The sequence below is a fragment of the Hippopotamus amphibius genome, chromosome 12 (assembly GCF_030028045.1).
Source record: "Hippopotamus amphibius kiboko isolate mHipAmp2 chromosome 12, mHipAmp2.hap2, whole genome shotgun sequence".
In the NCBI taxonomy this organism is placed as follows: Eukaryota; Metazoa; Chordata; class Mammalia; order Artiodactyla; family Hippopotamidae; genus Hippopotamus; species Hippopotamus amphibius.
The window spans coordinates 12,949,650-12,961,879 of record NC_080197.1 but is presented as its reverse complement, the minus strand read 5'-3'; the positions used below and the strand labels follow the sequence as shown (position 1 = coordinate 12,961,879).

Genomic DNA, 12,230 nt, shown 5'->3' with positions numbered 1-12,230 from the left:
CCCTGGCTCTCGGGACCGCGGTGCCAGAGCCTGCCTGTCCCTCGGAGCTGGAGAGAGAAACCAGCCCCGTGGAAGGAATAGCAGAGATGGAGAGGAACAGATTCTCTCACCAAAACCTGAGTCCTGACTCAGCTATGCCTGAAGCTGTTAACTAAGCATTTTTGGTCATGCAAGTCAGTGAGACCCCTTCTCTTACACTGGTTTGAGATCCCTGCCTCCTCCCCCATCTTGCTTATAAGAGAAAAGATCCTGGTTACTTTCCAGTCCTTCTAGGAAAATACCCCTGATAATCCACTTGCGATTTGCACACAGCAGCTGCCCAGTAAACACCAGCAGATGCAGGTGAAGACGGCTCTGGCTTCCCACCCATTAACCGGCTGGGTGGGTAACCCTGACATCCACCTGCGGCCAGCCCAACGCCACTTCCCCTTGCTGCTGAGTGAGACCTAGTTCCCTAGCAACCATCCCAATTAGGCAATCATGCCATTTATCAGGATGCCAATTAATTATAATGATCCTAATGATCTTCCATTTAGGTAGTGCCTTGAATCCGGATCAGGGGCCCTGCAGATTCCCCACCAGGGCCCATCACAAGGAGGCCCATGGAAGGCAGGCCTGGGGGATGCCTCCCTCACCTGGAGGTCAGCACTGAGAGGAGGCCCCACCTTCCACATCCACTGGTCACACAGGCACTGACATTGATGATCTCATTTTAGTCTCTGAAACAAAGGGCCCTGGACCACCCCCTGGACCACTCCTCCAGGGACAGGCCAATGCGACTCCATCATCAACCACAAGAGGGCCACACCTCGAGGGGAATTTTCACCCTCTTGCTTTTGTGCCTTCAGCGGGCATAAACCTTCCCCTCAGATCTCGTGGCTTTTGGCTGTCAGCCCCATGTGATATTTCCCTTTGCATCCTGAGTAGGGGAGAGAGTGTGTACTTTCAGGGAGAATGGAACATGGCCAGGCAATCCCGTGCTTTCCTCAAAGCACCTCCCACCCCCGAAACCAAAATACAAACCCTAGACTCCCCCAAACAGTGGAGGTTTTCAGGGAGAAGTAGAATTACTGAGGGGCTTTTGCTTTTCGAAGTTTGATCGTCTAATTGCATTTTTTCCCCCACTATGCATCTGTTTCTTCTACACTTGGAATAAAGGCCAAGGTCAAGGAGGGAGGAGAGTACAGTGGGTCAGAGTGGACCCCAGAGCCCCAGGGCTTCTTCAACCCCAGCTTTACCACTGACCAGCTGTTGGAAAGTCATGATCCTCTCAGTGCCTTAGTTTCCTCCTCTTTAACATGAGGACAATCACCGGACCTACTTCCCAGGAGTTTTGAGTGAATTAAATGAGTTACTATGCATAAGGATTTAGAACAGTGCTTGGCCCATGAAACACTACATAAGTGTTAACTAACATCTCAAGTCTAGACTAAGCCCTTTCTTTTAAATACAAAATGGTCACAAATGCTGATATTCTTCTGTAAGACAAGGCTTTCTGTCTCTTTCTCAGGGGAGGAAGTTTAAGAACAGATTGGATGGAGTTGGACAAGATTCCCCGTCCGGCTAACTCAGGAGACCAGAAGCTGCCCCCTTGAGGCAGGTCCAGACATAAATCGAACGTATCCAGGGAAAGGAAGAGGGAAATGTTATTCCCAAATCCAAAGGGTCTTCAAGTCTCAGGGTGTGTGACCGCACACCAGCTAGGTCCTCGCGATGGCAGCTAAAGGGAGCTGCTAGGCAGTGGACACACATGTGCACACACACACACACAGTCTCTCACACAGCTGCACGGTCCTTCTCCAGGCTGAAGCTTTTTACAATCAACTCCTCATTCAACCCTCGAATTTGAAAACTTAACATGTTATTAAGGTTTCAGAAAAAGCCATAAATTCAAATAAAAAAACCCAATAAATATACACAAAGACCAAAGCCCAAACCCACACTGACTCTCAGCCAAGGCAGCCGTGCCAACATCATGCATTTATGTCCATAAACTTGGCCCAAGGAAGGAAGATCCTTCATGTGCAAATGTCCAACTGTCATCGGCCAAGCCCGCTACTATCTCCCCTGGAGCTGCTTACGAGGACACTAAATTACACGGCGGCTGTTGTGATGAGTTCTCTCCTCCACACGTGGGACAAGCACAGCTGGGAGAACCTCTCTCCCCAGGTGAGTGGTCTCCAGTCTGTCCTCCCCTCCCCTGCTTTCTATATGGAATGAATGGCTTTGATTTAATTAAAACCCTCCAGTGGCTCTGTAATGAGTAGTGGAGATGCAGCAGGAAATCCCCTTTGCTATTAACTACAAGACGAGAGTAACTCTTCCTGCTCCGGGGAGAGGCACCGGGTGTCCTCAAGGGAAAGCCCATCCTCCCTGCTTCTCTGGCCCCCAGAGAATCTGCTCAAGAGCAGCCTCCTTTCTCTGCCCCAAAGAAAGGGAGGGCAGTACTGTGAGAAAGGCAGGGGACAGATGGAGGGGCGCGGGCGGGTGCCCCGACGTGCACAGATGTGCAAATACCCAGATTCAAACGTAAGCTGAATGTAATTACTTGGTTAATTAAATATTGACTTTTAACTCAAAAAGTGATTAAAACAAGCTGCAGGAAAGGCTGTCCAGAGAGGAGAGGGAGCAGGGAATGATTCAGAACTTTCAGGAAGGGGGAAGAAAAGAAAGAAAAAGGAGACTGTCAAAATGAATGTCTGGGCTTGCCCTACTGTGTGCAGGGGGCATGGTCTTCAGTCTCTAAACAGGGAGCTGCAGACAGAGGTCACTGGGCACAGCTAGGATTGGCGGGTGTCTCCTTACTGTTTCCCACCCTTAGACCGCATCTCTTTCCCCAGCTGCCCTCAAAGCGAACTGAGAGCTTCTGGTACTCAGGAAGTAGAGTATGTTCATCGCTTTTCTCTGGAACATAACGCAGTGCGGGGCACCAGGAGGTGCTCCATAACTGCTCGTAGAACGAATGAATGAACTACTATAAAGAATGTTAAAAAAAAAAAAAAAAAAAGCACACTTCTAGAAATCACTGCAGCTTCACCGTCACACTTCCGAAATCCTCGGCCGCCCGGATGGGAGCGTCTCTCTACAAGGAGATGAGAACTGGTTCTGACCTGGCCTGGGAGGAAGTTTGTCTTTATAATCCCATTCGCTTTCAATATCTGCAAGTTCCCAATCACTCTGAAGATCCGGTCCACTGCTTTCCCGTGTCCTGCTCGGACAAGCCCCACGTGGTCTGGCTTCTGGCCGGTCCATCGGGTCTAAACTCAAAGGGGTCAAGGAGGCCAATCCCCTGCGGCCGGCGGGTCCAGGAGCGCTGCCCCGGAGGCCTCCAAGGCTCCGCGTGGCGCGTCGGCGGGTCAGGGGCTCGGTGGGAAGTCCTCGCCCCGCTCGCCCAGCCCGCCAGCGGGGTCAAACGGGTCACCCTCCCGCGGCCCGCCGGCGCCGGAGCCGCCCTGCAGCCCGCCGGGTCCCACCTCCGCGCCCCGCGCCGGGGCCGGAGCCGGGCGGTCGGGACCGGCCCGGGGCGCACCTGGGCGGCGCTGGCGGCCGCGCTCGGCCCGGGGCCCGCTCGGGCCGCGGGGAGCCCCGCCCCGCCCACCTGGCCGCGGCGCCCCACTCACCAGCGCGCACGGCCCCGGCGGCCTCACCCGGCGCGGGGCGCCGCCGCCTCTGCCGCAGCCCGGTCGGGCCGCGGGGCGCAGGGGACTCCGCGCCGCTGCCGCCGCCGCCGCTGCTGCTGCTGCATCCCCGGCGAGTGCGGCTGCTGCTCCTCCTCCCCTCCCTCCGCCTCCTCCCGCCTCTCCGCCCTCGGGCGCCGCCGCCGCCGGCCCCCGCCCTCGCCCTCGCCAAAGTCCGGGTCCGCGCCCCGCCCGGGCCGCTCTCGCATCGCCCCAGCCCGGCCGGCCGCGCCGCCGGAGCCAGCCCCTTGGCACCGCGCGGCCCGGCCCCCTGCCTGCCTGCCTGCCGGCCGGCCGCCTAGCTCCGCGAGGGGGAGGCGAGCGCGCGCCGGGGCGGGGAGCGGCGGGCCGGCAGCCGCGGGGACCCCGCCGCACGCGAGCGCTTTACCTCTGGCCGCAAGGACGGGCGGCCCGGCCGGCCTGGCCCTGCTGCCCCCGGCGTCCGGCCCTGGCCCCGAAGTCCGGCCCCGGACGGGGCGGCGGCGGAGAGCGGGGGTCCGGGCAGCACTCCGCCTCCCGACGCCTCGGGACCCCGCTGGCCGCGCTCCCGGCGCCGAGCGCGCACCCTCGCCGGGACACAGACGCACACTCACCCGACACACACTCGCTCCCGCTCGCCCTCGGCGGAGAGTTGAAACAGCTGTGGGATTCGCCCAGGAGCTGCAAATGAGGGAGGGACGCGGGCCGGAGCCGTGCGTGCGCGGGGGTGTGTGTGTTAACACACGCACACGAGGGGGGCATCTCTAATAAATCAAATATCGTCATCAAGTCAGGAGGGCCATCGATCAGGTCCACTTGGCTGGAAACGAAGAGAAAGAACCTTTGCCTCTTTTCCGCTTTTTTTCTTTCTCCTCCCTCTGAGCTGGAAGGAGCCAAGTGTTCCGCCAGGCGTGCGACAGTCCCGGCCGGGCGCTCCCCTCGTAATGACACGTTAATAAATGTTTTCTTTTATCTGCTTTCACAAGGGCTCGCCCGGGGCTGCAAACACCCGACCGCCTTCGCTGAAAACCCCGCGCTCGCCTCTAACCGCACACCTTAGCCTTTGGAGTCGCCGGCTGGAGCCGGGGCCCGAGGCTGGATCGCAGGGTGAACTGCCCACGCGCCCGGGAGGCTCCCTGGGGCATTAACTTGAGCTCACGTGAAAAGAGCTGCCGTTGCCCAGAAATGGTCCGGGAATGGGAAAGAAAGGAGAAAGTGGCTTCCTCCGAAAGGGGAGGAATTCGACTCAAGGTGGTGCTGTCTACCGCGCTTTCCACTGTTCCCAGCGTCGCAGAAGAGGCCAGAGGGGGACGGGGCTGACAGGGGTGGGCAATGAGCCGCCAGAGAACCAACTAGTAGCTGCAGAAAGCTCCGCTGAGTTGCTCAGGTCAAAAAGACTCAGCCGTAGATAAGTATACTCGCAGGCAGTAGTAACTGACATAAACCTGGTAACACTCTTACAAGGTTAAGTATTTTTATACCCATATGACAGATGTGAAGACCGAGTCACAGAGAGATTAAGTAACTGGCCCAAGGCCACACAATTGTAAGTAGTGGACCCAGGATGTGAACCCAAGACATTGGGCTCCAGAGTTATGTTTTTAAATCCCAGGTCATTGTTACTCTGCAACACAGCATCTCTTTTCTCTGCTGCAGTCTTCTTTCATGCTAGCTGGGGTTTTCATATTTAGTAAATAAAAACACAGAAGGTCTGTGAGGATATACTCAAAAATTCTTAATTGTTTATCTGAAATTGAGCGTCCTGACCCACTTGGGGGCTCTAGGTCTCCCCGCCATAATCTCCCTTAGCTCCTCCAGATCAATTTACAGTCTAAGTAAATCAGAAAAACCTGGGACTTGCTTTTCCAAATCAGATTCTGGTGCCCATCTTTAGGGACCGCTGAGGTTGCTGATCTTCTACCCTCTTTTTGCCTTAGATAAAAATGTGAGGCTTACCTCTTCACCATCACTGATGAAAAACTGTGGGGACCCCCAGCCTTTTGGCCTCTTCTTTGTGGAAGGGACACACTGCAGAGCCTCTGTTACTGTGCTGTCCGGGAGAAGTATAAAGCTGGCTGTGTGTGTAATTTAACATTTTCTGGTCGCTGCATTGAAAAAAAAAAAAACTGGTGAAATTAATTTCAATAGAGTTTATTTAACCTAGTATATCCAAAATATTATCACTTCAACATGTAATCAATATACAAATTATTGAGATAGCTTATATTCTTTTTTCTTACCAAGTCTTTGGAATCCAGTGTGTAGTTTACACTTAAACAGCTCTCAATTTGGACCAGCCACAAGGGGCTGGGGGAACCCATACCTGACTACGGAGTTCTAGTAGGTTCTGTGGTCCACGGCTGAGTCTTTGCACCAGGTTATCTCATATAATCCTCTTCATTTTTCAAGAAAAACTGATGCTCAGAAAGGTAAAAGATCTTAACCAAGATCACAAAGTTGACAAGTGGGATTTTGACCTGCTTGTGCCTGGCTTTGGGACATGTTTTCCCTGTGGCAGCAATTTTCTAATTGGGACCTCAGGGCCCCATGAGGGTGTCTCGGGGTCTGTGGTGGAGGAGGAAGATGAGATCTGCCTTTTGCCTGCTTTTAATGTTGGGTTCTGGAGAATATTTCAGAGGTCAAGGGGAATCGCAGCACAAAAAAAGTTCAAAAACACACTGCCTTCCTTCAGGCTTCAAGTCTGTGAACATGATTCTCCCTTCCCTAAATGGGCTATGCCCACACTTTTCTCCTCCATCCTTATCTCCTCATTAGAGAACCCCAGTAGTGGAGGGGCAGCTCACGGTGGGGGGGGGGGAGGGGAGGCCGAGATGGTGTCATTTGATTACGTTTTGGGTATTCTTTCTGCTGTTCAAAGACCAAACACGGTTATGTCTCTGACTTGCCCCTTATCCTTTGTTAGGAAGAAGATGGATCTCGTGTGTGAGGGCCTCTTTGTGTGTGTGTACACATGCCTGTGTTTGTGTGCAGGCATGTGTGTGTCCACTGCAGGCAGACGCTGTGGCTCGGGCTTCAGGTCAGGACTTAACTCACCAGCTCAGACACTCATGGGGTCAGAGGGTCTGCAAAGCACCCTCTGGCCACTTTCTTTTTTTCTAAAATTCTCAGCAAACCCATGGTCCTCTGGGGCCTCGACCTTAGTTTTCCAGGTTCCCTCCAGGCAGGTGGGGACTCCTGGCCCCATTTGGGAGCTCAGGGTCCGCCTGGGAACACGACTTCCCCCCAGCCTGGGAAGTCTCTCAGCCATGACTGGGTGGGGACCTGGGTGGGGCCTCAGTGTAATTTTCAGAACCTCCCACCTCCTGATTCTGCAGCCCCTGCCCATCTCCAGCCGCACCACCCGGACGGCCTTTCTCCTCCGTGTCCCTCCTCACCCTGATGGCATCTCTTGGTGTGATCGTCCTGGTCCTGGCTGGATAATCGGGCTTTTCAGGCTCCTCATGCCGCTCCCCACCTCCTTGTTGGTTTAACCTCGAGGGGACCTTTCTCTTAACACCCACGAGCCTCCTTTCCTCCTCCGCGAGTTCCCTCTGTGCAGAACACCTGTCTGGTTCTATCTACCTGGCTCAGCCAGAATGCTCTTCTATTTCCTGGACTCCTATGCAACAACTAAAAAAAAAAAAAACCATTCCTGCTGTGTGTTTATCTCCATCCAGAGGCTGAAACTCAACCTGATTGTCCAAGCACTTCTGGCTGCATTTGGGTTGGAGTAGAAGGGATTTTATGAGGGTTGTAAAAGTCAAGCTTTTAACATGTCTTGAACAAATTGGCGTGTGAAGGAGAAACGCTGAGAGTAGTAACAGGACTGCAGAAGGGAGGCTTGGGAACGCGAGCTAGCCTCCATAGTGGAGCACAGGTGGCTTCGATAATCCGCACAAGGTTGGCTGTAACTTGCTTCTACAAAGCCGAAGAGGCTGCAGAGTCCCCCCGCCCCACAACGGGTTGGGATCCAACTTCTCAGCTCCTCAGTGGGGACAGTTTTGCACGGGTTTTAAAATACAAATCCCAGCATCATCCATAACATTGTGAATCTGTGGTTCATTCTGCTGAGTTTTCACTTAGACCCAAGCTGTCTTGTCTGTAGAACTGCAATTGCATTAGAGAAACACTGTTTACATTTCTTGTGATATTGTGATAATGAAAAACAGCACCATAAACCCCCATTAAGTCAAAAGAACATTAATTGTATTTCACGCTGCCTCCCTGGGCTGGCATGCTCACACAGACATGCTTTACTTCAGCAAAAACAGGGCTCATCTTTGCAACGCGGTATCCATTTCCCTCCTTAATTACACGTAATTGTATAGTCTAATTTATTCTAACGCCTGATGCCTAAAAGTGCACATTCATGAATCAAGGGTTAGATTGGGAAGTAGGAGAATTATAAAGGGGTATAATTGCAGTCTCCTGGGGGCTGCTTATGAGTGATCTCAAAGAGCAACAATGTTTATTCTGAATTCTTGCTAATGAAAGACAGGCTGCCTCCAGTTAAGAACACAGATAACAGCAACTATGTCTGCTTGCTTCACAATACACCAATAGTTCTCTTTGGATAAGTGATCAAGAAAGATTAAATATGTGAATTTCATGTAATTCGTGATGGGATGAAACACACACAAGCAGCGTTAGTCCTCGTGTGATTGAGAATTAACATGAGTCCTGCAGCCCCCGGCAGCACAGCTGTAGATCTCAGACAAGGCAGAGCTTGTGGGTCTCTGGTGGACGACAGTTTCCTAAAGGAGAAAAGCTGGGTCCGTTTGACCGTAAGTGCAATTCAATTTAGTCCCTCTCTGTGACAGCACACCTCGTTTTACAATTGCCTTCTAGAAAAATCGCTCCAGAACTTTGATTGTAATTAATCAATTAATTTATCAATTATGATTAATGCTAGTGGTTGATTTACGAAAAGTGCAGTAATGACTCAGCACTGCCCAAGGGCGGAAGTTCTAAGTAACCTGGACTCCGCCTCCACTGGCTGGTGACTCCTTAGCCGATCACTTCGGGTCTCAGTTTCCTCATTTTAAGAATAAAGATAATATTGAGGACATTGCCAGCTTTCATGTGGTCTAAGTGAGATTAATGAAGGTAAATGCATGCATAGTGCCTGGCTGGGAGTGTTCGTTGAATCAGAATCGGAAATGTGCTACATGGGCCTCTAGAGAGACTCCTCTGTCGTCTGCAAAACCTGACTGTGAAAATCCAAGGCAGTTGCTGCAGTGCTGCCAAAGCAAGCCAGATCATGCCACTCCCAGGCCTAAAATCCCTTCGGCTTAGATGAAAATCCACATTCCTCAGCAGGACCACAAGATCTACATGGCCCCTGGCCACCTCTCCAACATCTTTCTCTGCTCTCTTCTCTTTTTATTATGAAAGTTTCACATGAAAAACTGAACGAATAGTACAATTGGAGAAGCTCTACCTGGAATCAACAGTTGTTACTATTTTGCCATGTGCCCTGATATGTTGCTGAACCATTTGAAAGGAAGTTGAGGCCATCATGGCACATCACCACTTGGGACTTGAGTGTGTCTCCTGAGAATAACCTGTCCTTTCAGATGACCTCCCCATCATCATCACACCTAAGGAAATGGACAGAAATTCCATAATAACTCCCCGGCTTGTTCACAGTAAAAGAGCCCCAAGGGTTTCTTTCTCTTTGTTCCTTAAACGTTTGCCTGCCTCAGGGTCTTTGGACTTGCTGTGCCCTCTCCCTGGAATACTCTTTCCCCAGATTTTGCTCTATCAGCTCCTTGTCATCATTCAGATCTCAGCTCAACTGTCACCTCCCTGAGACGTCTCTCCTGTTTTACCTAAAGGTGTTCCCTTATCTCCCTATCTTCTCTCCCCATTTTGCTGACTTCCTATAACATGTCACTATATGAAATTCTGTACTCTGTGACCATGGTCTACTTCCCACTCCCCATGTCCACCCCACACTAGCTGTAGGAGAGCAGGTGCTGTGCCTGGTTTTTCACTGTTGTATCCCCAGTGCCTAGAACAGTGTCTAGCACACAGTCGATATTCAGTAGATATTTGCTAAGGAAGGAGTGAATATCCCTGTGTGTGATGTTTTCAAACAGAAGAAGTAAATGGAAGCGCTGGGTTGCCAGTGTCTGGAGACAAATCCACAGGGGCTCAGTCACAGTGCTACCAGGCACCAGCTGTGTTACTATGGGGCTCTGTCCCTTTTTAACCTCCTCTGCCACGTGGGGATGATGACAGCCATCTACTTCCTACGACTGTCATGAGTTATTAACGAGTTTGTATACAAAGTGGTTAGAACTGTGCCTGGCACATAACAACCAACCTTCCTTGTGCCCTTATAATTAACATTAAATCCGCTGGCTAGAGGCCCATGATTTTAAGCTCCACTGGCCACTCACAGGCTCACATAGAACCAGTCTCCAAGCAGAGAGCCCTGGGGAAAACTTCCTGGAAAGGCTGATGTGGCTGCACCGTTGGCTGCACGCTGCCCTGTGAGAGGCCAGCCAGGTCAACACTGGGCCTGAAAAAAAGGCTCTGATTGTTTACAGTGGGCATCTGGGCTGACGCTCCCGGGCCCGTGGTTAAATATTTTGACTCTCACCCCTGAGACCTGCCCTTGGAGGCTCACATAGGATGGGGGCATGGGAACCTGGAGGAGGGGGACAAAAGGAGACCCCTCTCCCCGCTGGAGGAGAGTGAATCCAGTGGCCAAGGCTCTGATTTAGTGGGTCCCCCCCAGCTCCCCTTGGGTAGGTAGCCTCTGTTATGAATTTTACCTTATCACTGGCCTGTGCATTTTTTTAAAAGGATATTCAGTACTGGATGTCTAATATGCAGGGGCACATGGGTAGATACATGTTTTTCAGCTAAAGTTGCAATAACAAATGAGTTAGGAATTCAGGAAAAGACATGGGTATTTTAAAAACAAACTTTATGGAGGTAAAATTCACATACCATAAAATTCATCCATTTTGAGTATACCACTAAATGGTTTTTAAATTTCCAGAGCTGTGTAGCCATCACCATCATCTAGTTCAAGGATTTTCTCATCACCTCTCTTAATAAGATCCCTCACGGGCATGGGTCATTTTGAAGCTCCCCTGGCGATTCTAACCTGCAGCTAGGCTGAGAGCCCTGCTTAGGGGTGGGCTCGTGGGAAACAGAGAAGAGTGGCATAAAGTGGCCCAGAGGGTGCTGAGGCACCTGGTTGACCCTGAAATAATGAATGCACTTAATTTAAAAGAACGTAAATGAATAGGTATATGTATCACTGAATCACTTTGCTGTACACCTGAAACTAACAGTATCAACTATACTTCAATATAAAATAAAAGTTAAAAAAAACCATAAATGAGTACCCACAGGGGCAGTTTTGGTTGTGGGAAGCGTGGGGAGGGGGAGGTGGGTGGGGAGAGGGATGGAGGCTGGGCTGTTGAGATGGTTTGGTGGAAGCCCAGACCTTGATCTAGAAAGGTCCACCTGAGCTGCAGGTAGTGCTGGTGGTGGGGTGAGGCGGGGGGACACGCCACATTTCCACCTGGAAGGAGAGGCCTGTGCCCACTTCCCAGTGCACACATCCTACCTCCCCTAGAAGTTAGGAGGGGTGAATGGAAGCTGGGAACTGGGGTGGGTGTGGGGGAGGCTGCAGGACCCCCTTGCATGGCCCAGAGCCAGGCCCATGGGGGCCTATATTGCCAGAGGGTTGCATCATCCCCGAGAACACACAGCAGGGTGAAAACAGAGGAGAGGAACAGACCCGGGGGTCCTGCTCTTTCCATCTTGGTGCAGCCTCCTGAGCCTGGGAGGACTCTGCAGAGCAGCTGGGCCAGCTCTGCCCTACTGTGTGTCTGGGGACCCCCAAAGTGTCCCCTTACCTTCCTTCCAGCGGGACCTTGCCTCCTGGCTCTCCCATGAGAGGTGCTTCCTGCCGGCCACAGCACCATCCTCTGCCCTGGCCAGGCAGAATCTCTGCCACTTGGCACTCAAGTTTAACGTCATTCTGTGCTTGCTTCTGGTGACTCATCTGTTTGCACTGATATCCGGTCGTCTGAGGCTCTGGCAGGTGCTAGTGCCCACAAGGGCTGGGCTGCCGACCAAGACTACAAGCAGAGGCCTCTGCGAAGAGCTGGTTTATCCTCTGTCCTCTTCACCTTGGAGAGAACGACTTAGGAGTATAACACCTGCCATTTAGAGAACACTTACTGCACCGTCTGGGCTTGGCTGCAAACAATAGACCCACTTTGGCTAGTTAAAGCAAGAAAGGGAATTGTTAAAAGATATGAAGTCTTCCCAAATCCTTGTGGAGGTTGTGGGGAGTGTCAGAATGTGGGCTCCAGGCTAGGCAGCAGGAAAAGACTTCAACCACGCCATGGAGACTGCTTTGTTAACACACCAAGGCATGAAATTAGGCCCAGACATCAAAGGCCCAGCCACTGCGGAGCCCCTGGAAGAACCAATAGCCTTGCCATAGTATTTTCTTCTAGAAGCTCAGATCCCTTGGGCACAGTGGCTACCACACAAAACTCCATTCTGAAGGCTCGTTTCCCACAGGCATGTCTGATTGGTGGA

General features: G+C 52.0%; 1 protein-coding gene across 6 annotated transcripts in view; it reads right to left on the bottom strand.

Annotated features, from left to right (window-relative positions):
- SULF2 (sulfatase 2) overlaps positions 1-11,622 on the bottom strand; it is a 149,615-nt gene extending 137,993 nt beyond the window's left edge. For 2 of the 6 annotated variants that reach the window (XM_057703034.1, XM_057703028.1), the window contains exon 1: positions 3,621-3,771. The gene's annotated coding sequence lies outside the window, so the exon portion shown is untranslated. The other 4 variants (XM_057703030.1, XM_057703029.1, XM_057703031.1 and 1 more) reach the window with 4 other exon arrangements.
- Positions 11,623-12,230: the final 608 nt, after the last annotated feature.